Source organism: Hetaerina americana, unplaced genomic scaffold, assembly GCF_022747635.1.
Source record: "Hetaerina americana unplaced genomic scaffold, ioHetAmer1.1.p SCAF_2, whole genome shotgun sequence".
NCBI classification, from domain to species: Eukaryota; Metazoa; Arthropoda; class Insecta; order Odonata; family Calopterygidae; genus Hetaerina; species Hetaerina americana.
In genome coordinates, this window is record NW_027286763.1 from 39,460,664 (window position 1) to 39,488,511 (window position 27,848).

The 27,848-nt window shown below is 39.8% G+C and overlaps 1 protein-coding gene across 2 annotated transcripts in view; it reads left to right on the plus strand.

The window, feature by feature from the left end:
- Window positions 1–27,848, plus strand: part of LOC139687950 (leucine-rich repeat neuronal protein 1-like) — a 778,766-nt gene that overhangs the window by 346,942 nt on the left and 403,976 nt on the right. For both annotated transcript variants that reach the window (XM_071585318.1, XM_071585319.1), the window contains exon 4: window positions 21,513–21,586. The gene's annotated coding sequence lies outside the window, so the exon portion shown is untranslated. The remainder of the gene's footprint in view (window positions 1–21,512; window positions 21,587–27,848) is intronic.

Genomic DNA, 27,848 nt, shown 5'->3' on the forward strand with positions numbered 1-27,848 from the left:
ACGTGTCCTCTTTCCAAAGGAATAAATCATACCCATATTCATTCCCTCCATGAGCAATTGGTATTCTGGCGTGTAACTGCGTTAAGATGTCCCCTTCCATTTTGGAGATGAGGCGAATCCATTTCAACGCCGTTTTAAAAATCAAGAGTTTTGTCTTCCTTTTGCGCTCTTAACCCTGCTCTTTTTCGCTTTCCTCGATTTCCTTCTCGCCCACTCTTCCTCCCTCCGACCCAGTCAGCCTACGCTCCGCTCTGCCTGTCTTAACGCCGTCTATGAATCTTTCTTCCCCTGTCTTGGATGAGGTGGAGGGGTAAAGGATAAAAAATGGACTCAAAGGGGGCGTTGATGAACGCAGTCGTTATGAGAACACGGGAACCTTAGACTCACCTACATCCAACGGATGCAGAGCTTCCTCTACATCCCTCCCTTACCCTCTTGGTGGCCCGGAAGGGTGGTTGCTTGCGCGGCAGCCAACCAGCCAGTCCTTTTGTGCCATTGGTCTTCTCTCTCCCGTTGCTACCACTCCTAAACCTCCCTCACCCCCCGTCCTGGTCTCAGCGGATTTGGGGGTGGGGATATTCGTGGTAACGGATGGAGCTCGGAGTAGGGAGGGGATGGACGGACAGACGGAGCTGGGGGTTGGTGTGAAGGGCTCAGTGGAGGGAGACGTATGCTGAAGTATGCGTGATAAAGACCGCCAGCCGTAAATTTAATTGGATAAGCTATGGTGCTCGGAATTCCAATTTGGTGCAGGACAGCATGAAGGAAGAAAAGGTGAGGCGGGGGTTAGCGAGGGAGGGGAATGATAAAGGAGGCAGCAGGGGGGAAGGAACGGGGAAAAGGATGCAAGGGAGAAAGTATGGTGGAAGGGAATCAAGACACAAGAAGGAAATGAAATATTTTTATTGATAAATAAATCAGACCTTGTACCGTACAGTGCAGCCACCTTTTGTGCAGATGAAACTTGATTCCCAAGTTTACAATCATTGTATCGTATGCGTCTCCACATTCAAGGGTGATAGCAAAATATTTCATCGCGAAAATGAAGAATGAAAGCAATATATGCTTATACAATAAGATATAATATAAGATCAGTAAGTTTTCAGCCAACTTAAAGAGGTCCCTACAATATTTATTTCTCTGTCGACAGGTTTGCTCATTAATGTATGTTTATTTTAAAATATTCATTAAATAATATTTGGAGGTTAACAATCCTAATGTATTTCATTGCGATTTTAGTGACATCATCATTGAGTCAGATGATAATTTAAGTACTTAAATATAGCACACGTTAATGAAAGTTTTGGTACTTTCACTCAACTTGTGTTCATGAAATGTATAGTGTTATGTATACCACAGCATGATAAACAATTTTATGGAGATATAAAGTTAGTATGTTCGGCTGCATTATAATTTGTGGAGCAGCGAAGAGGGCTATAAGAGTAAGAATGAGTGGAGTCCTGGAAATCTACTCCGAAGGAATTTTATGTACTTCTTCATCTACACATTCACCGACTCTACGCCATCTACTTCTTACCTCTCTCATCTCGCCTCACACCTTTCTAATCTCAGAGGGTAACTCGGAAGCCCATGATGCACTGAATATGATTTTTAACTGCATTATAAAGATAATCAAGCCAAGATTTTCTCATCATACTGTCTAATAAAACTCTTGAAACCAGAATTGCTCTTTTAAGTCACTTGCGTTGATTAGGAGGTAACGAATGTAAAAAAGCTTTTTGTCGTGAACTCAATTGTAGCTAAGCTGATAACATCAAAAGACATATTTAAGACCTTAATTTAACAAGATTTTTTAGTGTAATCAAGAAATATTTTTGAATGGAACTACATGTTCATGCCTTAATTTATTCCTAATATTTCCGTTACCTAACTTTCATTTCTCTATCAACATATTTCTGTACTTCTCTACCTTCAAATCATTTTGTAGCATATTGTTTCCCTGTAAATTATTAAAATTTTCCCTCTACCGTAAAATTGTTCGCGGGATTTATCTACAACTGGAATTTATATTCCTAAAATATTCCCTAACATACCAGAGTAGTACACACATTTAAAAAATCTTTGCCACATATTCGTTAACACTAGAATTTAAAAGGTGATAATATGTCTCTTATATGTAGGCGCTAGTCTTAATGGTAAGACAGAAGATGCAAGTACAGGTATATCGGAACACAAATAACACATGGGAGATATTTCGCGCCAACATCATCTCATCGCTTGATGAAATATTTTGAAAATACCTACGTAGCTCAAACGAAGTGGCATTCTTTCTTGAATTGTTCAATTTCTAGAATTAAACATTAATAACTCGTATTGAAATAACTCGATTATGATAAACCCAGTATCAATGGTTTCATAATTGATTAGAATATGTTTGCATTTGAATTAATACTACATGGGATGTTTTGCGTAATTCTTATTCCCAGAAAGATAGGACGATATTTACCGGCAGAAAATGTAAAAAATAAAAATCTCACCAAATTCTATTTTAAATTTAGTAAAATAGTTTCTTTTTCCCAATTAGATAGCAGTCAAACACACGCTGACGATTATTCTCGAGTTAATTCAGTAAGTTTTATATCTACGAGGGTCATCCGGAAAGTAGTACCCGTTCGTGAAATAAAGACACAAAAGTAAATATTAACAAACATAAAAAATTTTATTTGAAAGAGGATACTTTAAACTACTTCTCAATATAATCTCCAAGCAAATTAAGGCATTTGTCATAACGTGTGACAAGTTTCTGTATTCCTGCTGCATAGTCCTTCGCCGCCAGCTCATTGAGATACGCGAGGGACCCATCTTGCACAAATTTTTGCATAATGCAGATGGTGTTTAACAATTTCATGAACAATTGGTCGAGAAACATTGGGAAAATGCTCACAGATGTCATCAATTGTGACGCGCCGATCGTTCCTCACGAATTCGTCAACTGAGCTCACCAGTTAGTCTGTAATGACAGACGGTCTCTCCGAACGCTCATCGTCGTGTGTGTTCCCCCTCCCCATGTTGAAGTTGCGACACCACCGCCGAACAGACGACTCGTCCATTACATTGTCTCCATACACCTCCTTTAATTGGCGATGAATATCACATGGGCGAACGTTTCTTACATTGAGGAATTTAATCACTGCCCTCACTTCACAACTGGCGGCGTTCTCAATTTTTTTAAACATTGTAAACAATCACAGAAACAACACAGGCAATGCTAGCGTCACGCAACTTGGCTCAGAGAAGGCAGACAAGCCACTGAAGCTATCTGACCTCGTCCAGCGGCTACTCGCGTCGTCAGCACTTCATGCGGCACGAACGGGTACTACTTTCCGGATGACCCTCGTACATTAACACAATAGTTTGCAAGCCGCCGTAAGGGCGTGTGGCGGTGCTTGTTAGGACGCCAACCATACATGCAGAAATATTAGTACATGCATTTTACGTATATCTGCTAATGTTCAAAAACCCTCGAGCACATTAACGCATCCATGTAAATGTAAATGACCGACCTGTTTGATTAGATTAAAATTTAGTGTAAGTTTATTCAATTTTTTGGGGCTATGAAGTCGATTATGTCTTCAATTTGATTCTCAAATCTCTCGGTGATTGTGTGTATCACTCTCTATTTTATTTGGTCGACGTATCTAATAAATCAAGGTGTATTCAGAATAATTCTTCGGGGTCGAAAAAACTTAATAAGCCTATACTTTTCTAAATGCTTATGCTTTGCTTGCTCCCTTCGAGTATCAGAAGGCTCCCCACCTAGCATCTCCAACATATCCGTCACGCTTACTCTCAAGTATTTTTTCTTAGCGGCACTGACCTAAGTGTGGAATTTGATTACATCATGAATTTAAGTTTTAACCTGCCCGAAGTCTTTTGAGCTCCCCAATTCACAGTCATATCAGTTGGTAAACCTTATGAGCGAACGGCATAACAAGACAAACATTGTCAAGGAAAACGCAGCTGAGTGCAACGAAGATATCAAGCTATTCTTCACTATTCTTTGTCACAAGAATCCGGTTCACTTCTGTCTGGGGTCGTATTTAATTGTTCCTGCGTTAACTGTTTCGCGGTATATGATATGCAGAGTCCTTAAGGAACACAGAGTTATTGTCATAGTAACCAGTTGGACTCAAACGGGGCTGTCTATCTGATTCTGTGAGTAGCCCAAGATAGTTCTCTATTACTCGTGGAAGGGTTGCACGATGACGTCGGTGCGTCACAAAAACCCTCTCGCGGAGGACGATAAAAAAGGATCTTTCAAACGCATGCTCCGCGACGGAGCACTCGAATCCCTTGCATGTGTGCTGTACTTTGGTCCCGAGCACCACTCAGAGCGGGCGACTCACCCCAGGCGGTTTACCTGATGCACGAACCGTGTCTCCTCGTTGTTCTTCCCCCATCCACCATTCTCCTCTCCCCCTTACCCACTCTCTCTCTCTCTCCGCTCGCGGGGAAGAATCACAAATAACTCGCCCCTTGCCCCCTCCTTCCCTTCCCCCCCCTCCCCCGCAGAACCTTCGCGTGCCCTCGAAGGGGACGAGGATGAGGAGGGAAAGCGAGAGAGGGAGGAAGGGTGGAAAGAGCATGCTATTCGCCTTGTTCAGTTCCGGTGACTAAAACTCAGCTTCGAGCCGCTACCGCCGGCCCCCCTCGCAGCGGCCGTGCGGCGGGAGAGGGGAAAGAGAAGCCGGATACGAAGGCGTACTTTATTTTCGTGGTGATGGCTGGTGAGGGCGAGTATGAGTTTGGACGGAGAATGGAGGTTGATGAGGTGGAGTGGGAGAGTGAAAGAGGGGGAGCGAGGTGAAATGGTGGTTTTTCGAGAGGGATGGAGAGAGAAAGAGGGGGGAGGAATAGAGGGCAAGTAATGTCGTGCGCGTTGCTTGCACTTTACGAGGAATAAGTGGATTGCGAGGACGTAGGAAGAGGGAAGTGAGGTGAGAGGGTTGAGAAGGAGGGTGTTGGAGGGAGATGGGAATTGGGAAGAGGGAGGGTGGGAAATAAATTAATGTGTACGCGCAAAGTGCACTAGGGAGAAAGGGTCTCTTAATTAATTCTTCCTTTTTCTCACGTATTCCTCGCAGATGTGCCAAAAGGTGGCATAGGGGTTGCGGGTGGGGAAGTACCTCGAGGGAGAGGATGAATATCCGCGCGCTCCGAACCTCCTCCGTGACGAAATATGACGAAGTATTCATGAATGATGGGGAGGGGGGGTTGGTTGAGGGGAATAAGGAGCCAGAGGGGATGGGGATAAGAGAGAGAACCGGGACCGTTGGAAACAAAAGGAAATGAAAACAAAAGAGAATGAAGGGGGAGAGGATTTTTTGGGGGAAATAGATGGGGTGAGGCGGGGGAGGGGGAGCGAGCGGGAGACCGGGGGAAAAGAGCGGAGGCTGAATAAACAAAACATGGTCGAAGTCGTTAGCACATGAAATGAAGGCTCTCCACAGCCGCTCACCCTCCTCACTCCCCTTCCTTCAGAGGATCTCCCTTGCACTTCCTCCCACCTTCTTCTCCAAATATTCCTATCCTTGCTCCACCAAGACTTCCGACTTACCCTGCAGCCGCCCACCACCCCACGGCAGACGCACAACTCCCCTCCCGCCGTTCGTCCGCAGGGCTCTATTATTGCCGTCAGCAAGTGCTTCTGAGGCAGCACAGCCCTGCCGCTTCATATCCTGTTCTTCCACTCCCTTCCCATTGAACGAGATTCCGTCCCCACATTACAAGTTAACCCTGAGCACGTAGCGTCGAGGAATCTGTAATGTGAAATAAATTCGCTCAAAGTGTCCAATTGGCTTTGCTCTAGTGAAGTGAAAACGCCACATATGAAGACGTACCATGAGCCTCAAAGCAGACCAAATATGAGGATTTATTCGTTTGGTTGAAATGAATTACTTTATTTTAGATATTTTTTTATTCATAGCCTGAATTGTTTTTATCTCCGTCATTTTACTTTATTTTATCATTTAGTTTTGAAACAGTTGTTGAAGAATATCTCATTTCATTCCGTATACAGTGTGTTTTCTATTTTATGGTAATCTAATTATTTTATTTCCCATTTAAATATCTGTGGTAAGCTTCTAGCCCTCTAATACATAAGAAATAGCTCAGGAAATGTGAGCATATTGAATATTCATCGTTTATGGAGTCAATTTTCTATACGCGCATTATAGGCATATATGTTAGAATCGTTTTAGGGTATCCTAGCCGCCCACTTTCAATATTTAAAATGTCAACTATTTTCTTATTTTTGCGCATGAAAAAGGGCTTATTTCTCATGCTCTATAAACCTCACAGTCTAGGATTATAGATATTTCTTTGCAACGCAGTAACTTTCCTCGTCCCTTCACCCCACCATTATCCACATCCTTCTCTCCTCTTCATATCACTACCCCGTCTCTTACTGGCAACCCTTTCTCAGAGAATTCCCCCTCGTAACCGCAGAAACGTTTCAGACGCATTTTCTCTTGCGACTTGATTCGATATGCGCTTCTGTTTTCCTTTAGTAGGAATAACAGAAAGTAAGAGACCCCACTCCTCGTCTCTCCTCCGTTCAGCATACCCTCCCGCATCTTGGAGGATCTCGGATGAGAGGATGTTCCTCCCTCCCTCCGAACCCTTCCTGCCTCTATCCCGCTTTATCCATCCACTCCGCCCCCCTCCTCTCTCTCTCTCCATCTATCCTTTCCGGGAACTTGGGTCTGAGTGAGGTTCCGTCTCTTGTCCTTCCGTCTGGGCCGTTTCTATTACGTACGTACCTACCTACTTCTTTGGCTATCTCACGAAGTGTTTGTTTTGCCCAAATCGAATTCGGTTTTCTTGCTAATTGAGAAAGAATCTGCTTTCTCAAGCCATGGCCTCAACGCATGGCCATCAAAATCTAAGGAATGAACGATAACTACACGATTGTATTCTCCAATACCACACTGAATTTAGCAACATTATTGAGGTTCTTGCATAACCAATATTTCACCAATTTGGCATTTAAAATTTATTCCTATGATTTCTTTAAGACAATATTGTGCAGGAAATATTCCGAACGTTATTTTATTCGGCATGTTAATTTTTATTTTATCATTTAAATATATTTATTTTTGAAAAACTAACTTCTTTGACATGTGCAATTTTTTCAACCTATGACCGAAAGTGCTTAAACTCATTTTTCCAGTGAGACGATACACACACACTCATATGTAGACATATGTATTTGATGACGGTGGAATAGGTCTTCAGTTTATCAATGCCTACTAAATACTTGCATTATTTTAATTTCAATGATTTGATCCTCTTACTAAGTGACGTAAAGCAAAGTTTGCATCATGATTTCGATTATCTTGTTTTTATCAGTAGAATTACAATGTATTTCATGCAGCTCTAAATTTGACATGAATGCAACTTACTATGCATGCAATACAATGTATTCGCCTTTATCCTTTTCAGTGCTTTTACTTACGTTAATTATAAATATTGGAAATGTGGCAGCATATTGAGGTGTTTGATAATGGACAGGAGGGTCTTGTGTTCAAATTCAAGTCCTTGGGCATAGCTTCACCTAAAAATCCAGGAGGTAGTATTTTCTGATGACTATAACTCGATAGTAAGCCGAACGGTTTAACTGAGAGTTATCCCTACACTCCACCTTCCAACAATTAATGCGAATTTCACACGACTTTAGGCTTAATTCGGGGTGAGCTCTACCTTAACTGCCGAAAAACCAACCTTTGGGTAAATTGTTTTGGAAGAGCATATGCTGTGGTAATTTGAACCAGACACTCTTCTTAACATGAAACTTGTCTCTTTTCGTTCAAGCCACTATCGATTGTTTTCCGTTAACATCGATTGTGAAAACTTCTCTCACACAAACCGTGACACTAACCCCAAAACTATGCATTCGAGTCGATTCAGTACGGCAGTGGAATAAGAAGTTTTCGAAGCTTGAGGACGTCTCTTCGGCCGTGCGGAAGCGAAGTCCCAGCGTTCCGCAGTCCCGTGAGAATTTCACGGATGTCTCTGGATGGGAGGAGTGCTTGCTGAAGCATTTCGCTTGAGGCTATGGTGCGAGCAGGTCATAAGGGAGGGGAATGCGTCCTTTCATTTCCACCTCCCTCTCCCTCAGGCTTCTGGAAGCAAGAACCACACTTTTATTTTGGTGGCGCGGTGTGAAATTCCATTCTTCTTTCCCTCCATCCCATCTGCACTCAGTCACCTTCTCTCCCCGCTCATCCCTGGAGACCGCCTCGTGTGGCGCTGCCCGAGCCCTTTAGTGTTTATGGTGACATTACCGCCTCCTGTCAGCCGGCTTGTACCTCTTATTCCTCCCCGAGATCGCCGTATTGCCTTCCCCATAGGACTCCAGGGTCCTCGGGTGGTTTTAGACTGAGGAAGCCGATCGGTATTTTTTTTCTGTCGTCGCTGGCGTCGAGACACGAGAGGGATGAGACTCCGTGGTCAGGTTCTCATCTTTCGTTCCAACGAGTTGAAGACTTGTCTCAGGACACCAAATGGGCGGAAGTAGGTGTGAAATACGTCCAGCGGGTCCATTTTTACTAATTGAGCGAGTATCGGAAAACATTTTACTCTTTCGTATCAAATCTCCAATTATTTACATTCTTCCTCAGTTACTTTTAGTGACCCTTGAGTGTATTAGACTTTTGTTGAATGAGGCTGTGTAAGAGAATTAGCATTTATGATCTGAAGTCCCACGTTAGAAGTGATATTGGATTTACTTGCAGGCGACCAAGTGTTTTTGGAGAAATAAGAATCTTGGCAGATTCCACTCTACTCTCTGATAATTGGAACCAGATATCAATGTGGTGTGAGGAATGGAGGTTAAAGAAAACATAATATGAACAGCAATTATGTTTTCGAATAAAGTAAAAAGAAATCAACATTGCAGGATTTTAAGCCGAGAATCGGTTCACCGCAACTCTTCAAGCTATTCTGTTTCCTGCAGTCTCCTCATTGCTCCTTACACGTATGCTTATCATCACGCGCTTCTCATAGTTCATCCGTGGCCTTCTTCTTTCATGTTTTTTTTGCTTTGATGTCTGCTTTGATATTTAAAAAAACGGTCATGTCTTAGGATGTGTTCAATTAGTTTGTCTCCTCTCTACTGTGGCCTACGTTATGTTTCTCCCGCTCTTCGAAGTACATCATCATTTATTATCCTATCTTTAGATATGTCTAAACTCATCAGTTAGGCGCCTAAATCTCTCAGATTTTGGTAGGACGCCATCTTAAACTGTGTTCAAACTACTGAGGCTACAACAGGAAACAAAATTAGGCAAGTATTTCAGCCCATGGCTTTAGGATACAAGAAGTGTATCCAAAAAAAAACGCCATTCTACGACCCCCTAATTCCAAGTGGTAGAAGCAGGACGACGAACAGGAGTATTATAACCATGGCGGGAGTGTATTATGTATGCAGGTCACAATAACATTGGTTATTTGTTTTTGAGACAGTGCACTTACTTTACTCGTTGAAAAAATGAAAGTCTTTATGGAAACGCTGGGAAAAGGCGGAGGTTTTCTAATGCTTACAAGATAAATTTGGTGTTTTCCGTATTAATGTAGTTTAATGAATAAGAAATACTTAGTTTTTCCACACAAACTTTATTTTTACGACCGGGTTTCGACGAGGATCGTCATCATCAGGTCATCATCAGACCTGATGATGACGATCCTCGTCGAAACCCGGTCGTAAAAATAAAGTTTGTGTGGAAAAACTAAGTATTTCTTATTCATTATGAATCGTTTCCACAAAGTGACGGCGGATACTATACAGTATAATGTAGTTTAATTATTGTAATATCTGTATTATATCAAGCTATTGGGTACAGATTTTTTAAAAGCAAAGTTAAAAACATATTCCTTTGTTTGGTGCTTCATTTCAAGGCTAAGAACTTCGTTTTTTTAAGCTATTCTCTTTACTCCTATTCTCGCATATTTTCCCGGGATGCCACCGTATCCATGCCTCGTTTGTGGGCTTATCAAGTCTTATTTTGGTGTTCAAACATTGCGGAAAATGACCTTCAAGCGTAATGTTGTACTTGGAGAGTATAAGCATTTATCAATGCCCTTAGTAAATATATAGCTGACGGCATTAATGTAACTGGGTGATCATAGGCCGTTCGCAAAACCTTAGCAAAAGGAGTCAACATTTCACTGCAAATAAAAACCTTAAAAAGTAATAAGAACACCAAAACTATCGTATAAAGGTGCTGACATAGAACTAATCGTAGGATAAAACTTTCATTGATTCCTAGCTTAACTTAAAAAATATGAATTCTGTAACAAGAAAAGTACGCATTGGTATAAGTGAACTACGCACGACACTAAGTTTATCTTAAAACAATTACGAATAAGAATTAATGACTGAAAAAATACCCTGGAGTAAAATACTGTAAGATAATACAAAATGTGAAATTATTGATGTACTATTAGTATTAAACTATCTGATCTAATAAATTATAGCTAAATAAAAAACGGATAGCCTGTAAAGAGTAAATATGGTACTATAAGAGAAAATGAATTTAAAACTACAGTTAGCACCATAAATCGCCCAATTTATTAAATTAAAAGACAGAAATGAAAAACTTTGATAAAAAATTACCAAATGAACTGTAAAGTAAACTCAGAATTCCGCCCAAAACCAATACGAGGTTTTGCAACTACACACAAATTTTTTCACTGGCTATCTCAAATAACAAAATATTTACATTGACATCTGTTAATTCCTTATTGCCCCAATGCGTAGGGTGTCTAGACTCAAGCTGCCTTTTCATTAGGCGCTCTACATTTAGGCACCTAAAAAGTACGCTCCCTAATGTCTAACCAGTGTGGACGCAGCTTGTATCTTCATCATTTCTAGGAAAAATGTGTAAAGTAAAGAATTTAATGGGATTGTAATTAGCAAATCAGAACAAGATAAGTATAAAAGTACTTACTTCGATGCACTTTAATCAAACATTTACTAGGGCACACTCGTCAGAAGTATATGTGAGTTCACCTTAAAAAAACTAGGTTTAATCAGATGAGATGTAAAAATAAGTAATTAAAAAATGTTCTTTGGTTTAGTTAGACCGCACTTGGATCACATACATATAGTAAATGTTTAGGATCGATGGGGAGAAAATATTTATGATATAATTGTAGAACATTATGCAATAGAACTATAAGCAAGACAGTTATTTCGGAAAGATTAGAAAAGAAATCTCTTTAAGTCACGAAGAGAGCAGGCAAGTATAGAATTTTAGACTCGTAGATAGGGAGCCCTGGATTTTACTGGGGAAGCTGAGTACATTATCACGAACCAGAATAATCAAATACCCAACCACAAAGATAAAATAAGAGAAAGAGAGAGGGATACCGCATCATTGAAAGTTTTCAATACTTATTTCATAAAATAAATTTAATTTTAACTGGAATTCCGTTTACCACATCATCGGCAGCAGATTGAATTTCAACCCCATGATTAAAATTATTTTTCAAAAAGATTAATGTGGTTGGAGCATGGAATATTGCGGTGTTTTCACCTCACCAGAGTGAATTAAAACTTGAGGGCTTTACTTAAACGATGAGAATCGTTGCGTATTATATTCTTCGAAACGCAGTCTACCCAGCCTATTCCCATAGGAGTTAGTAATGTTTTGAAGTATCATTCATTTTATTGAATGAATTACTCGAATTTTCTCCGTCTGTAGTGTTATTATTGACATGGATTTGAGTGAGATTCTTGGATATAGGTGGAAAATAAATTTTTACACTACCTTTTTACCTTCAATCGCACAATTGCAAAAGCCTCCACCTTGAACGTGGCGAATATCACGTTGAAAGTTGTGGCTGAAATTTAACTAAATTTCAATATGAGTACGTATCTTCCACAAAGCGGCATTTGAGTATTTCAATTTGTGGTAGACTTTCATGGAAGCTTTAGGTAATAGTATAGTCAGTAAGGAGTAAATTTTCAATGATATAAAAATTGGAAATAATTTATCAATTGATTTCCATTATTTTTAAAACTTACGTCAATACAATATAATTAATCATGAGGCGATATAGTACAATCGTGGGAGTAATGGCTGTTGTCAAAATTAACATTTTCTTGAAGTTGATCACAAATTACGGGCGGTATTTTATCACTCATTGTGGAAATATTGGCAGGCTAATTTCTCAAAAATGCAATTAATTTTATATTTTCCTGATTTTAACTTTAGTATCGTAATGAAAAATGCGCCCCATACGCACGGCGCCTTTATTGATGCTTCAATCTTTTTCACAGGTAAGCCTATTTTGGAATGTTGTATTTAGTGGCAATGTCGTATTTAGTGCCAATGCCATTCGTTGGCACAGCTGTCCGCAGGAAAGCAGTGGATCGAATAAATCCCTGCGAGCTTTGGGAACTTCTCATAAAAAAAGCTGAAAATATCGCTTAGAAAATCAATTCATCTATCTCTGTGTCTCGCGTTGAACTAAGCCTTTCCCTTGACGAAAGTACGTTACAGCAATCCTACGAAATAATCGCTCAAAACGAATCTATTAACAAATGACCCTGGTGCTCGTTTCTGACATAAAGTCCTCTTATCCTCCTCCGCTTGCTTGTACCACCGAACTCTCGGCATTTTTCACGTCTGTCAAAAATGAGTTGCCCCTTCTCCCACCCCTCTTGCACTAAACCCGCCAACCCCTGCTCCGCTCAGCGTCGAACAACCCCGGACAACCCCACCGATCCCTCCGCCACCACGCCCACCCTCCCAACTGCCATACACTTCTGCATCATTAGTCAGCTTGAGGCAGAAGAGAAAGAGAGGGAGAGCACTCACGTGAAACACCTCCCCAATCCCCTCTGACTCTGTCCTCAATCCTCTCGTCTTTCCTCCAACTCTTTCCTTCATTTCCACTAGATAAAAATATACAATTATACATACATGTATTGATGTACACGCTCGCGTGCGCGCACAATCATGCATCTATATATATATATATATATATATATATATATATATATATATATATATATATATATATATATATATATATATTTGTGTGTGTGTGTGTATGTATATGCATGAACATTCGTTACCTCGTATCTTTGTTCGGTTATCTTCTTCGTAATACCCTTCTCTCTCTCTCACTCCGTCTCTTTATATTTTTCCTAGTCGTTATATGTGGCTCGTTAGACTCGCTTTTACATAATGGTAGTAAAAATAATAATGAAGATATAAAAGATTCTTCTCCGGATGTTGATAATTAAGCGCGCGCCACAGCCAGGCTGTGTGCAACTTTCCTCAACAGCTATACTTTTCTCTCTGTCACTCTCTCTCTCCCTCAGTATCTCTCCCTCGTCCCTCCATGTACCTCTCCCCCTCCCTCATGAACGTAAAACACGGGTGGTCGTGCTTTCGTTATAATCATTACTGTTCTCATAATCATCATGTCGCAGTTCGCATTCCTTCCCTGCTTTGTGCGCCGCTCATCTCAAGAGTGCTGCAGCACTCTCTCCTACCGCCTTTCGCTCCTCACGACGACCCCAAGAACCCTTAATGAAGCGAAATGAAAATCTGTGACTTTCCACCTTGGTTCTTCTCCTTTCATCGCCTCTTCAATTTGATTAGCGTGTGACGGGTGGCCACGGGAAAGAGGAGATGGTGACTAACTGTCTTGTCTCCTGCACTATTCGGGAGGGAGCACAGTGGTTGCTTGTAAATATTTGGACGAGAGTCTCCTTTGTTTGGAGAATAGAAGAATCTCCAGAGCTAATGGAATACGAGTACGAGTTCCAAGTTTGTATTTGGTGGTTTATTTCGAGGTTGCCATTTCAGCTAAAGGCTCTTAAAATTACCCCCAATTTGTGGAAGCTCTCTCGGAGTGGTGAATGATTTTATTCTTTACTACTGTCCACGTATATTTGATTATTTGGTATGTAATGAATATAGGGTTCGCATCACAATACGGTTATCAGTACAAATATCTATTTATGTCGACAAACGTCGAAGCTGTTCGAATTCATGGATATATATATTTACTGAGAGATAATGAAACTTAATTTAAATTAAATTAACATTGGTTTGTTTTCAATTGAGGCCTACCAGCATGGGAAGAGTGAAAAAAGTATCCAGTAATATGGTAAGTATGTGACTCTTCATCGTGATTATTACATTATGGGTGAACCGGTAAACAATGACGCCCCTTCAATATTGCATAAGAGTGACATGAGCTAGCGCCCTATGCTTTTCTTGGGCATAGCCATTTTAATTCTATTTGAAGAATATATTGCCATGTACCGGGAAGCTTAATAAAGTTGAAATAAAATTGTCCAGTTATTCCTTAAAATGGGGCACTTCGGCTTCCATTTAAAATGGAATGTTTGAGCATATAAGTTCCACTGTAACTCAATTTTGGTAACCGCCGTTGAATAAAGAATTGACATTTGACTTCAAATGAAGTCTTTTTAAAGAATATTCTTTTATAAAATTATAGAGTTGCTCTTATTATGCGCCCAACAATCTCTATTGAAAATAATTTTCTCACTTGACCTCAAGTTTACGACGTATTTATAAATATAACTTGACTGACCCTAAGTGAGGTCTAAGTATAATGACATTCATTTTGTTCAATTGTTCATTATGCTGAAAACTGTATCCCTCTGAAAGCTAAAGACCCCTAAGCTAAAAAAATTTTTTAAGGAAAGAAATATTTATGTTTTCTTCACTCAGGTATGAAAATTCATTTGGCATATTTATTGATTCATGAAGAAATAGAGCCCGGGAAAACTTCTTGAAGAAAAGATTGCCAAAAGCGCATCCTTCCACTGGGACGTATTGCCGTCAAAACTTCCTCGGGAAGAAATTCGAGGTTCCGAATAATAATCTCTTCCTGAGATTAGCCCTCAATTTACGACGAGAAAAATGGGAGTCACCCCCATTTTTCTTAAATGGGGGTGAGACGGAACAAGGAGGGAGGCAGATAGGGGAAAGGGTTGGGTGGAGTTTAAAGGAGGGATGTAGAACGTATCCAAGCCCATCGTGAGGAGCCTCCTCTCCCATACTCCATGATGCGCCCACCCCTTACCCCCTTCCTCATGTCGGCGTCCAAAATTTTTATAGGATCGGAAACGCCTGCTTTAGAGCACCTGTGTTTGGAGGCCCGCCAGGTCGGTCTATCGTGTCGTCTCGTTCCGGAGAGAGGGAGTTGCGGGAATCTTAGTAACGCCGTTGCCTGCTCGCGACATGGGCGATGCTGGGTGTAGGGGGTGAGGAAGAAGAGGGTATCACACGTGCACACTCATAACTACGACCATCACTACAAGACGGGTTCTCCCCCACCCAAATCCATCCTGTCTGCTACCCCATTCCATCTGCACGGCCCTGGATTAGGGTCTACGACATTAGGAAGCGGTGGGGGATTTATCCTCCAATGTTGGGGGTGGGCTTGACTCCGTTGCGGAAAGAGATGGGGAAAGGATGAGATTTGAGGGAAAACTAATGGTCGCATAACATCTCTCAAAAATCAAAATACGGTTGTCACTACATTAGGATATACTGTGATAAAAATGGTGGGGTCCTTCTTGGGTGTCAAACTCCGGCGCTCATCTTATTTCCGATGTAACCTGGGTTTTCATCTCTTAACATCTTATGGCACACGTATGTCATGCCGTGTCCATTTGGACGTGTAGCCATGTCAGGGTAGAGCTTTTCTTCCGAAAGAATAGAAGGATTGAATCATAAACTGCTTGTTCACCATTACGTTTTTCAATTATCCGCATGTCAGGTTTCGAGAAATTTCTTTAAAGAAGTTCTCACTGGCGAGCGTTGCATTTTTATTGTTATTTTGCCGCTGGAGAAACGAGTTGTTCTAAAAAGGCTGGTCATAAAGAATACTGATTAAAAGACGAGAAAGAGATGGAAACTTTTTGATAATTCAAAAGACATTCTGGTGCCATGCTATTGCATTAAATGTTTAATAAGAGACAAAACTGGACCGAAAATTATAGAGTTGAGTACAGTAATTTACTTTAATCTTGGAATTATTTTAATCAAATCGAATTGTGGCCTTCAAAAAACCTTAGTTATATGAAAATTGAAAGTAATTAAATAGTTTTTTTTTATTTTAAATAAAATAAAAGTTAATCAATTATCATATTAGCTTTTACTTCCTTTATAAAATGTGCTAGGGCAATACTCTTGATATTTTTATATGGAAATGAGACTGAAATGAATTAGATAGAAATGCAAATATGTGAATTAGGTTTAAGTTATGCACTATTCACAAACAATTACTTTTTAAGAAAGAACATTTTTTTAGCAACTGGAGCATGTAAAATAATATTTCTCACAATTGTTGAGAAAGATAATTAATATTTAGTGAGACGAATCAAGTTAATGAGGAAAATTTCTCTTAAGGAACAATTGTCAATCAGATTGTTAGATGAGCACAATACCTACAACTATTGTATACACGTTTCAACATATCTCAATGCATTAGCTAGACAAAAAGTTAATATAATCACAAATAGGATTGAAAATAATGTCCAATATTAATATTACAACTTTCCAAGCATGTTTGGTAAAAAAGTAAAAATTATTTTTCAATTTTATTTATTGTAGAAATTTTTAAAAATTTAAGCCATGGTTAGCATGTGGAGAAAACACAAACCTCTACTCTTGCCTGGACGGATAATATACATTGTGGACTTGCTTCATTAAGGAACTTGAGATTATTTTTAGATCTAATTTGAGCGAATGAATTTCACTCAGTATACCTATATTGCCGGCAGCATATATCATTTCAGAAATATCATCATGAAATCCAAAGAATCACTCGATGATATCTTTCTGCCTGGCATGCACAATAAATGACCTTTGGAAGACGGCTAGTTCTAGGCGGGAAATAATCCTGTTCTTTCAAAATATCCTCACCGGGATGTCGACTTCTAGCACCCCAAATAACAAAAGTATTCCTAGAATAGACGTTGCAACGCAGTGCAGTTGATGACAGCAAAAAGGAAAGGCGGACGGATTTGTTAGGAATGAGAGCGCCAAAAGGGGGAGGAAAAGATATGCCGAGTTCGTGCGTGCAAACATGAGTGTAAGTCCGTGCGGAAAAGTTTGCGTTTGTGTGTGTAATGTGCACTCCCCATCTTGGCAACCGTTGCTAGGAGCTCTCCAATCTCTCTCGACCTTGTGCCAAGTGACAAAAAATTCCAAGGGCAAAAAAGTGAGAAAGAATGTACATATTCCTTTCCTCTCTTCAGGATATCGGCCCCGTGGGACGTTCTTAGACGAAACTTATGTCCCTGGCTTGCGATCGTTTTAACCTTTCAGAAGAGTTCGGGAAGAGAATGGAGGAAGGAAACTTTAAACTGAGTTATGGGGTGCCCGAAGAGACAGAATAAGAAAGAGAGAGAGAGAGAGGATGGCTGGTGAAAGAGTGGAGGGAAGGAAATTCGAATAGAGGAAGGGAAAGCGAAGGGAGAGAAAGAGGCGAGAGTAAATAACGATGGCGGAGGAATAAAATTCTCGTGGCGCTCGAAACAAAGGAGGCTGGGGAAAATGCAGTGGCGTCGCGAGGAGAGCTGGCGGAAGAAGATGGAACGGCTGGAAAATGAAGAGTATAGCTTGTAAGGAGAAATAAATTCTTACGTCTTAATGAAGAAGGATGTTTATTATATGAAGGGAATACGTGAAAATTTAGAACGGTGGGCGCTGGCGCGTTTCGCGTATTAGAAAATTTTACGATTTCCAATAGGTGTAGCTCAGATATGGATACAATAATTTATCATTCTCTGCTGAATGAACACGGTGACTGTTGCATGCTGCGTTTACATTTTCACTAAGGAAATGAAATAAGAAACGGAGATTTGTTTATGCACCATTGAGATTTGCGTTGGTGCCATTCGTCTTAATTGATTTATAAGTGTACCATTTTGGCTTGCGTGGTTTGAAACCATAAGAAGAGAAGTATGAGTATTTATACATAAACTAATAAAGGGAAAAAATTAAGATGTATAATTCATTGAAGTTACCTTGAAATGTTTGACTCTCCATGCGTACGTTACTGTTCTTTCACTCTGGTTCAGATTTGCCTTCTGAATGTTTGATGAATTTGATACAGTGCTTTTGAGATTTGAACGCATCTAGTTCGAAATCTTTTTTCTTTGAGGCCTTTTCACGAAGATTCCGAGAAGTGCTAACACTATTGGCGATATATGTGAAGAAGCAGCTTCTGTCAGGAAAGGAGGGGGAGAGGTGGGAGTTGGATCATACCAATTTTAATGAAAAATGTAGGCACGGAAAATTATTCAGCCGTAAGATAAAATAATAATTTCTGATGTGTATTGTATGCCTTATAAGTTTTTTAACTCCCATCAATATCTATCTTTTCCCATAGTGGCATATTACTTAATCCGAAAGTTTAAGGAGATTTTATGCAATGTATGAACAATTTTCACAATGACCTGTTTTTCAACTTGTTGTTACATTACATAAAGTAAAGACGTAATTAAAAATATTTAGTTTTTATTAGGCAGATACCTTAGGATTCCACGTTTTTCAGAAGATTTTTGTCAAAGATTAGTTCTACGTTGTCAAAAAAGTGTTTTATGAAGAAGTTGGGTTCAAAGAATCAGTTCATTGCAGAAAAAGTATTTGCCTTGGTATAACGAGTAAAATATACTTAGAATTGCCACACCTGCTGCCAATCACTAGTAAGTTCACGAATGAGCACCCGTAGTTGGTATGCATCAAACCAATCTCAAGGCCAAGTATAATCATGTTTATAGATTCTTGAGATCCTTCCCTTATGTGCCTCGGTGTCACGACAGGCACTCATGCCTTCCCCTCTGGCTTCCACGGCACACTTTCCCTGCTCTCCAAACCGGAGTCGGCGAAAATCCCGCTCTTGTGACACTGGACATTCTTCTAAATTCATGTCTCGAGAGAAGACTGCCGGTTGGTTGGGAAGTTCGCTGGGAGGCTCGGGGAAAGGGAGCTGGACTCCTCTCGTCTTCAAAGCACGACGCGCTCCCTCCCATCTCCTCTCTTCATCTGCCCTGCGTTCAGCCAACCCCATCCCTTTTTTCCCCGTCCTCAAGCTTCTCCCCCTCCCCTGTGACACTATCCTCCGCCAAAATAGATTCCCGTTTCGTTTTCATCCGAATCCGAGTCGATAACAAGGCAAACCTTTAAATCGCGTCTATTTTTACGGAAAACAAGCTCCGGACGACATCCTCTTTTGCCTCGTAAAAATCTAAGTGAGTGACTTATTTTTTTTCTAATGGGCGTTAAATAAATGTCAGATTTTTTTTTCTTTGCTCTTTCTTGGGAAAGGATTGAGTGCAGTGGTTTTGAGGCCATTCGCTGTCCTAATAAACGTATATCTCGTTGACTCCGAAATAGCACAAACTTCTCGTTTGGAACAGTGTAGCCAATTGCTTGTGAGATGTGAGGCAGGGTTCTGCGCACGTTGGAATCTTGATTTAAGGGCTTTTCACATGGGGGATACGTTAACGATCCTCCGAATTTGTTTTGAGGAAATGAATGCTAGCGAAGTCTGAGCTCGTTCTCCGCCGGAGATTTTGCTCCCACTAATGAAAAAGGATTAAAACTACAGTAACTCCTGGCTCTTGGGATTATCCATGGAAGCAGGAACAGTTCAGCAATAGCATTATCCCCTCTGCCCCATCGTCTTTGGTTCATATCTCAGAATAATCATATAACCGCTTAAAATATTTGATCAGCTTCGTATATATATCACAATATGCGTATCTTATATTATACGTTAGCTTAAGAATTCTTTCGTTTAATATTTTATCCAAAAATAGCTTTAATAATATCTCGCCTAATAAAAAAGCAATCAACAAAAAACATTTATGGTCAACTGAGGAGCCATTCAGATAAAATGTGATTAAAATGCATTTTCTATTTTTTCTTGCTTATTATGTGTTTTATAGCAAGTAATGAGAAGTTCAATGATACTATTTTAATATAATTGATCACATTTTTTCTTCAAGCTATGGTATTGAAAAAATTACATCTCTACTGATAAATATTTCATTATTATACCAGATATTTAAGCAATTTAGAAAATTCTGCGCGATGTATTTTGAGAACAAACCCTTTCACATGGGAATGTTGCTGTATGAAGCATTATAATGAAAATAACATCGGGAGTTAGGATTGAAAATCTAGTGAGGAGAGTCTTGGCTGCTGAACGATGGTCTCGGGTTCGATGCTCGGAGACCTAACTATACTCTCAAAGGTTCACCTAAAATCTTTCTGGGGAACCACTGGCTGTACAGGGCTGCAAAAACCGGACCATCGTGCTCTGAATGTATTCATTTTACACGCCATTGGGCTGAACACTTTGTGATCTCTTCTCCAACTTACGATCAAACTTCGGGTTGATTACGGTTACTGCAAATAATGGAACTTAAGGAAGAGTACGATGCCAGATGGATAAGAAAATGCTTACAAGTTTTAATAGTTAATAATAATTTCTACTTATAATGATTTGAATATTTTACACCCTGCTTTGTCTCGGTCTCATCGTAACTTTTGTAAAGGCTAAGTGCTGCTAAAGTTAATCAGCGGGACTATTAGAACGATCTCTGGTTATTATTTTGTTTAAATAAATGTAACCCTTTCATTTAATTTTTTATTTATCTTACTGATTTTAATAATGTTTTACCCGTACCATACGACTGTTGTCATAACTACACGTGTGAGTGTCCTTTCTTTGTGTTTCTATGTTTTAAAAATCTTTATCAGGGTTTATATATACATAGACATACACACATTCAAACACGAAAACCCGCCATATGGCGAACAAATATTCATTCACATGGAAAGAGATACAAGAAAAAGGGATTGGAACATGCATAAAAGACGAACACAGGTGAGGAGAGGAGGGCGGAATCGAGTAGATCATAAAAATATTTCCTTGACGGGGAATTGAATACCGGATCTTCCGACTTGCCTGGCCGATGTTCTAACCACTTGAATTATCCAGGACACGTAATTTACATTGATATCTGCGGGGGTTTATGCAGCCAAGTGTCCCGATTCTTTGGCCAAGAGATGGCGTTAGGGAGCTGCTTCGCCCACCAAAGGAGAAATAGACAACACACAAGAGGAAGGGTGTGTAGTTTAGGAATCATACAACATCATAAAGGACAAGAACAGTGCGTTTCGTGGCACGAATAGCCAGAATAAGGAGACGAGCCTCATTTGCCAAATACTCATTAAAACACGAAAACCCGTCATATAGTGAGCAAATATTCATTCGCAAGGAAATGGATATAAGGAATAGGGATAGGAACACATATGTATAAGGACGAATACAGGGGAGTGGGGGATAGTGGAGATAATGCCTTGAACTGTCAATATTTCCTAAGTATAATGCACGCTTATTACAAAATCAATATTTATTTCTTCAATTAATGCAATGTTATGATTTGCCATTGATAAAGTTATATTTTATTTGGTTTTCAGATTATTAAATGCAAGCAAATGATTTACTTGGGGATTGCTCAACACGCTTCCTTCCTGATTCGTCAATATACAAGGTAAGTGCAAAAATGTTTCTCCTTCCAAATATAAGTAAATATCCTTGTTTAAAATTTGCAATTCGACTAACTGTAAAGATAAAATATATCACATCTTTTGTTCTAAATCTGCCTATACTTAATGTGTCTAAAATGTATGTAAAATAACTTTGAGAGATGCGTGACGCATTTTTGATGATTTGAATAGAATTATATTATTATAACCCGAAACATATTAGGATATTATGAAAGCAGTGAGAGCTCCAACACCTTAAATGCTACTGAACCGGCATTTATGCTTTTAGCATAGAATTTTCAGAATATTTAGTTTAGTGCTACAGAAACTAAAAATGGCAAGTAATTTTCCATACTTTTATATTACGGTAATACCGGTTTCAACAGTATACCGTAATTATCAAAATATGATAATTACAGTCGACTGTGGCAACCAGTGATTCCTCGATAAAAGGTTTGGATAAATATTATGAATTTTTTGTTTCTATCGTGCGTAAAGATTTCACAAAGTTGTGTAATTTTTTTAACTAGAACCATGACACAATGAGCTACTCCATTAGCAATTAATACTGTATTCAGTAGAGTCAGGTTAAAAAAATATCTTACATGTTTAAATTTCTCTTGTTTTAATTTCGCAAAATCTGGTACGTGTTTATTTGTGACACGTTGATTTAAATATTCATGGTGGTAATTTATTAATATTATTTTTTGAAAAAGCAAACATTCTACAAGTTTCTTTATTTTTCAATGCTAGTTCAACTTTAGGAACTATCTCGGAAACTAATTCGGTGGTAGCTATATTATCACGAGAAAAAACATCTCATTTTTCTTCATATCTAATTCATAGTTCTTTGACGCAATAATATGCTGCTATCAAATCACACAAGATATAGTAATTTGTCCTAAAATATGTAGCTAGCGAAAATAAAGGTGACAATGCTGCACGTAATATGCTTAGCGAGGTAGTCTTGCCCAAGCCTCGCAAGTTAGTCACCGAGTTTCAACTTCATCCGAACATTGTCTCTCGAGGTAGCGGGACAACAGCATGTGCACTGAAAAACGCACTGCCAGCCGTCTGACGGCGAAGACATGTCACCATCAACTGAAGCACGTGCATGAGAGGAAAAAATACGAGGGCACATAAGCCCGCCGAACTAGTGAAAAGAAAAGTTGAAGAATGGTGAGGGACGAGGGCATGGCGTCCCAAGGCTGGCGAGTGTAAGATCCGAACATGGAGGAAAGAGGCTGGGGATGTTCCCTCCCTCTTCTCCATGACTCCGAAAGTAAAGGCGAGAAGTGCCTCATGCGTGGAAGCTGCTAGAAATAAGGAAGGGGGACAATAGAGGAGGATGGGAGGTGGATTATAAAGGTTGCAGGGAGCTCGGGAGAGGTACAAGAGATGGGTTGGCTGGAGCCTCTTAGGCCCCGAGTAGAATACATGTTTCAGGTACAGCAGAGAGGCACAGTAGGGAGAGAGAATATAATCCCAAGATAGTTCCGTGGCTGAGAACAAACTCAAACTAAATCTTCTGGAATAATACTTGAAAATACTGAATTAATAAGTACAATTTTCAACCATTTATTTTGTAATATAAGGGTGCTGTTTGAGCTCCAAGTCACTACATGAAGAACGGAACGAAATCGTCACGTGCATGAGAGGAAACTTTTCTGCTTAGAAACGAGCGCAAATGGAGAAGATATTTGCATCTTCGGACCCTGATCTCCGTTCACGATACGGAGATTTTTAAAATCTTTTTTTCTCAAAATTATCCCCCACCCCTTCCATTCTTCACCTGCTCTGGGATAAACCTATTACGCGGCGAGTAGAAATCACAATCTGTGACTCCCTCAAACTTCTTTCTAGTTTTATAACACACCTGTCTCTTTTCCACAGTGTTCTCTCCCCTAATGTTACCTCGAGGGCTACGGAGTACCACGATTCACTCTCCAATCTCTCATCTCCTCCACCCACGCTTACACTCCCATGTCCTCGCTCCTTCCTCTTCGTCGGCCCGCAACTTTTCCTTCCACTCTCACTTTGGCACGCGCGCGCGTTTGTGTGGACGGCAAAATGTGTAGGAAGCATCGAAACTTCGAGGCGGAGGAAAGTAGAGGTAAAATCCCACCGAAAAAAGGTTGGAGAAAGTAGGGAGGGCGGAAAGAGACTTGAGAGGGAAGAGAGTTCGGTGAGTGGGGGTGGGATAGGAGAAGCTGCGTGTGTGTGCGTGTGTTTTAGGTGGAGGTTGAAAGAGAGATGGAGAAAGTGGCTCCCACATGTGAGGAGGAAAAGGATGATGTAACGGGGAGGTAAGGAGCAAGGGAGGCGGGTGGGTGCCGCGGGGACGGCCGGGAGCTCGACCAAGTTTCGTCGTGGACGTGCGTAAATCATTTGAGGGCGAGAGGCTTTGGAGTAGAGGTGGGAGAGGCGGGGGGGGGGGCAATAGGAAGAGTTCAGGGCAAGAGGGACGACGGTGTGAGGAAGAGCGGTAGAGAGAGGTGTTCGGGAGAGAGTCCAGGGGAGATGATGAAGAGGGCGAAGAAGGATGGAGTAGACAGGGGACTGAGAAGTTGCAGGCGAGAAGGTGGCGGCGGGATGGGAGGAGGCACGGGTGGAGTGTGGACAGAGGGAAGGGAGGAGATTAAATCGGGGAGACAGATGGCCAGCGGAGGTTGGCGGCGGGGAAACCTCGTGTGCTCGTGGGAGGCAAGGAGGAATTTCCCTGCTCTCGCTACGCTTGCATACGATATTTGCTCATTTTAGACAATATATCAGTTCTTCCGCTACCGTTCGCAACTATCATCTGGACCATTTTGTGCGTCTTATGTCTCATTTTTTTCTGAGCGATTATCATAAGTGTATCTCCTAGTTCATTAATTTCACTGAAGCGAATTGATGTGTAAGAAATCGGTATTGATTAAATTTCACCGAAAAACACTCTTTTCATCATAATTCATTATAGAAAATGGTATGTCACCGACAGCTCAGCCACTGCAGTTAAATCAAATTCTTAAGTCTCCTCTTGAATGGCAGTTATTCGTATGCAACCGTCAATTATTACCGTCTCACGAATTTTTAAGAGCCCTATGCAGGGAGTACGGTAGTAGAAAATGGTTTCTCGATCTCTTCCCTACAGTAAAATAATTGATTGATTATACATCGGAAGAAATCCAAACTGAGTTATCACTTACGTTAAAACTCATGATAATACTTATTTTTATGTTGGCATTATATGACAACTAATACTGGCTTTTCTGTGCAGGAAATTGAGTAAATATTGACATTAGCTCTCATAACTATAGGTGAGGAATTTTAATTCAATACAGGTAAGTGGGAAAAATGACCAACTATAAGCTCTTTTCTGATACATTCGGAGAAGAATTTTGACAGCGCGCGTGAAGACACACATCTGATGAAAGTAGATAGCAGCAGGATGGAATTTATTGAAATGGAAATAGAAGTAAGAGATCATTTCAAACATTTTATTATTCACTCTTTCGAAATAGAATGAAATGGTAGTTGGAAGAAGAGGATATGAGAATTGGTGGGAGAGGAATGAAATGCATCAGAATTTTCAATACGAAAGGCCTTACTTTCAGCACTGTGATTGAATTTAGGAGAACCTGAGAGCATCAGAATAAGCCAAAAGAATATACAAGGAAAAAAATCATGAAAGTTGAAATGCCTGAAGTCGCATGTGAAGGGAAATAATGGAAACAGAGAAAAATTCAAATATACTTCCAGGAGTGTATGTCCATAAAACAAAAGTTATTACTTCTACAGGAGTAGGGAAAAAGAATGAAAATTCAGTAAAGGCTCCCAAAATGAGTCTCACGAGTAAAGTAACTATTAGAAAGAGTAGGATGCAATACTATAACGGTATGGCATTGGAACTAATAAACCAGATGGCAAAATTCTTTTTAGTGAGTAGCCTTTTAGCAATGTGGATTTGAACACTGGGCGTTATTGAAATGAGACAAATAAAGGAAAGAGAGGGAATATGTGAATTGGGAAATTTCAGAAAAACTTGCGAACTTAAGTCAATGGAAAAAGCATGAATCAGAAAAAGTTAGACAGCGGATTGAAAAAGTGAGAAATAAGAAGAAGTTTAAAGGGGAGGGAAACTTCTAAACGCGGGTGTGTTGCGAAAAGGAAGGTACTGAGAAAGAAATACATTTTTCAGAGGTCCTTGTATTTGAGTAGAAGATAAAAGAAAAGTCGAGGAAAAAGAGAATACGAGGGTGGTTCTATAAGTACCAGGCCTAACCTAAATATGGCGGTAGTTGTTTGGAAAATATCGCTGTATTAGAAAATATGCAATCTATAAAGAATATGTTTCAAGTTTGAAGAGGCTACGTGTTTTGGTATTTAGAAGCCAATAGTGAACATTTTCAGTAAATTGATGAAAATGGAGCAAATTGGCCATCCTTATATGAACCAATACTTTTATTTGAAAGGCCTCAGCACAGCCAATTATGAAAGCTAAACTGCATTCTACTCTGGGTGAGTCTGCTCCTTCACTAACAACAGTAAAATATTCGGTAGCAGAGTTTAAAGGAGGCCGTATGAGCTGTCAAAACGAGCATCTCATTGGCCGACGAAATGAGGTGACGACTCCATAAACAGCGAAGGAAATCCACAAAGTGGTGCTGGATGATCGCCGACTGAAAGTTCACCAGCTAGTTTTAACGGAAAATTTGGACATGAGGAAGCTGTGTGCAAGATGGGTGCCCAGTTGAGTGTTTAGCAAAGTTTCGCAGCAGCAAAGCAGAATGTTTGCGCCGTTTCATAACCATGGATGAAACATGGGTCCATTAGTTCAAACCCGAGGCAAAACAACAATTAAAACAATGGATTCAAATGGGAGAACTGCCTCCAAAGAAGACGAAGAACGGTTCATCTTCAAGCAAGGTCATGGTGTCGGTCATATGGGATGTGCGTGGGATGATTTTCGCTGACTATCCTGAAAAAAGAAAAACCATCAACGGCGAGTATTATGCGAACTTATTGCAACATTTGAGGTAAGAAATCAAGCAAAAGCGGCCACGATTGGCTAAGAAGGAAGTTTGCTTCATCAACACAATTCATCTGCTCACAACTTCGTTATTGCATTGGCCAAAATTCATGAATTAAAGTTAGAATTGCTACCTCATGCACCCAATTTGCCAGATTTAGCCCCTTAGGATTATTTTCTGTTCACAAACTTGAAAAATGGCTTGGTGGTAAAATATTTTGCAACCGTGAAAAAGTTTTGTCGGCATTTAATGACTATTTGGAGCGAGACAATTCTTATTACAATAAGGGTGTCGAACTTATTGAACATCGCTGGGAAAAGTGTATAGAGCTGAAAAGAGATTATGTTGAAAAATAAATACATTTTTTTCCAAAATATTTGTTTTCTTTGTTGGGTCGGATACTTCTGGGATGTTCCTCGTATGCATGGGTGAAAAAATTGAATTAAAGAAAAATATGTGCCGTAATACGATGAGCTGACGATGAAGTGAGCTGCGTAGCCGACGATGATGTCGGATAGGACTAGTAAACTCTAGAAACAACGATTAATAGTTTTACTCTGTAAAGTTAAATAGTTCAAGGATATGTAATTTTTGTAACTTATGTAAGTTTTAGATGATATTGACTTTTAATTTTTAGTATAGTAAATCAAGAGTGTCAGATAATTGCAGCTGAAAATTGGTATGAATTCTTATGATAACTTTCTGATGCGCTTGAATTATAACAACTAATAAATTTGAACTCTCGAGCATGTGCGCTGGAGTAAAAACATATATGTTAACACTTATAATTATTAAATTAGTAAAGATACATACAATATTAATTATCCCATTATTCAAACTTCAAAACATATTTCAAATCACCACTTGGCCTATTCTTAATCGGCACCACATGTTTGTAATTACTCGTAGTAGGGAACTTGCTAACATAAGCCGCCTGGGTAAATATTCATTTGCCAATGTTTTACGCTTTGTAATGAAAACCTCGCTATACAACTGTGAATTTGTCCAAAATGTGCCCATAAAAGTATGTATAGGAGTTAAACAAATATGAAAAGTAACTTGGAAGTGTTGAATATAATACTTGGACAGCAACAAACAATATAAGAACATATAAAAAGAACACTCACACGTTATTTATTAATAATTTCGACGGAATTTAGCTCCGTCTTCTTCAGAAGAAAAAGTACCACGCTTATATATAGTGCTATTTTATAAATAATGCTACATCTTCAGTACTACACTGATCTAAAGATCT